This window comes from Glossina fuscipes, unplaced genomic scaffold (genome assembly GCF_014805625.2).
Source record: "Glossina fuscipes isolate IAEA_lab_2018 unplaced genomic scaffold, Yale_Gfus_2 58217, whole genome shotgun sequence".
Taxonomy (NCBI): Eukaryota; Metazoa; Arthropoda; class Insecta; order Diptera; family Glossinidae; genus Glossina; species Glossina fuscipes.
The window spans coordinates 2839-5000 of NW_024001382.1; positions in this window are offsets into that span (position 1 = coordinate 2839).

Consider the following 2162-nt stretch of genomic DNA (forward strand, 5'->3'; position numbering starts at 1 on the left):
GAACAAAGTCAGACTGATTTTGTACCGTTGATATCCACCCATTTCAATAAGGAATAACATTACGAATATATAGCTATAGCTTTATCACACTCGTTCATTGCATGCGAACAACATAAGGATGATTGAGTTATTAATCGATTTCGAAATATGCATCATAATCATCTACATGCAATAGGGCATTTCGGAAACAGATGTGCGCATTATCACATCAAGCAATCAGCTGTGTGCGATAGATGACGCCATCTGGCGGTAAATGAACATCATCCGGATCACGGTATCGCATTAAGTTCGAGCCAACAAAAAAAAGGAAAAACATCGTTTGGTAACACGATCGATTCACGGTAATGGTCAAAGCAGAGTAGCGCTTTTCGTCAAAACTTTCACCGAACTGTTATTCGTTATAGTTGGGCAAGTTACGTGAGAATTTCTCTTAGATTTTCGGAACCTTATGTGCAACTATACGGCTCCATTATTCTCCTATGACTTTCGCGATCAATTGTATTTTCGCGCTAGAGCTTATATTAAGTTGTTCTCTGACGTGCAAAAGGAGAGAAGAGCTAATAAAAGAAGTCGAACGCGATAATTTATTGAATAAAATGTGGCTTGAGTTTACCATCAAACACCATAAATCAGTTTAGTTACGACATTGAAAAGCATTACGGTTCTCTTGTTCGATGCAATTTTAAGCAAGTGAAGCTATTATTAATTTTTAAATTATAGAAAAATTCATTTTAATAATCTTACCTCAATTACGATAACTGAGATGACGCAAAAACAAACTTGACTTCGTTGCCTTCAAGCGCTCTTCATATATATATATATATATATATATCTGTTCAGACTTTCTAATGCCTATTTTTTCAAGGACTTTACTTGTTTTGGATAACTAAGGGCATAAAGAAAACTTTACGCTCTATTATGTACATACGAACTACGACTTGACCATAGGTTGATTGCTGTGTCTCTTGAACTCTGTATTTACAGGCTTTGCGAAAAAAAGTTTTTGTGTATTGAAGCAGATTAAGCAGACATATATGACGCGATTTTTTTTTTTTTTTTTGATTTTTTCTTATATTTGTGAGTAGGGACTAAGGGGATAGGAAAAGTTATAGGTAGAGTGGATGAAAGAGAGGAGTAGTATTCGTGAACGTTCGATTCAAAAAGTGAAAATATCAGGTACTAATGGTAAGTGTTTTTCAAAGGCGAGCAGTACGATTAAAGAAGGACGGGTCACGATAGCGTCTCGTACGATATACAGGTAAATTCCATCACAAGTAGGTAGGATTGGTGTGAAACTTGCCTAGCCTTGTTGAAGGACTTAATTGGGCGGACAAATTTCTTTTCATCTCTGCAAAGGACTTGCTCTAGAGATACCGATACCTAACACAATATAGCTCACATTAGTTCGACGTTAAGAGGTATCGAATGTTTTGCCTTTTACTGTATGCGATCGACGATATCAAAGTAAAAATTTGAAGCTTCTCATCCATCCCTGTAAGTTATACTCAAATTTTTGGTGGAAAATTTGCACATTTTCTTTATTCAAATCTGCGTCCAGCGTAGGCGTTGTTAATTTTTAATTCCTAAATTAGACGCTTAATAAACAACCTTTCTTAACTTCTGTCCAAAAACTGTCAAAAAGCAAAAAAAGCCCTCAATGCCCTAAGGAAAAAGGCAACCTAATTTTTCCCCAAGGTGAATGTATAGAAGATCTATTTTTAATTGCCCACAAAATGGGTGAAATATGTCTTTCAAATTTACGCGTTGCGTAAAAGGTATGAATATTTGCCCAGGTCTTGAAGTATGCTTAACTAACACGAATTATCAAATCTGTAACGAGATTGTTCCTATCTTCCCCCTTTATATTTTCCCGCATAAGATTTATAGTGAACAAGTATATTCGATTCGATCGCAATCAAATCGTTATAGTTGAGGAAATTACTTCCTCTTGCATCTTTGCCATAAAATGTTAATAATAACTGTACCTTGTTGTGTCATAAGAACACTTACATATAACGAGAGGTACGATGAATAGAACTATGTATAATAGATATAGATCGGAACTATGGGGTAATAGGTTAGGCAATCTATGGGGAGGGAGGAAGGTCTCGAAAAATATAAATGGATATATTTAATATCCATTGTGTCCAAGTGTTACACGA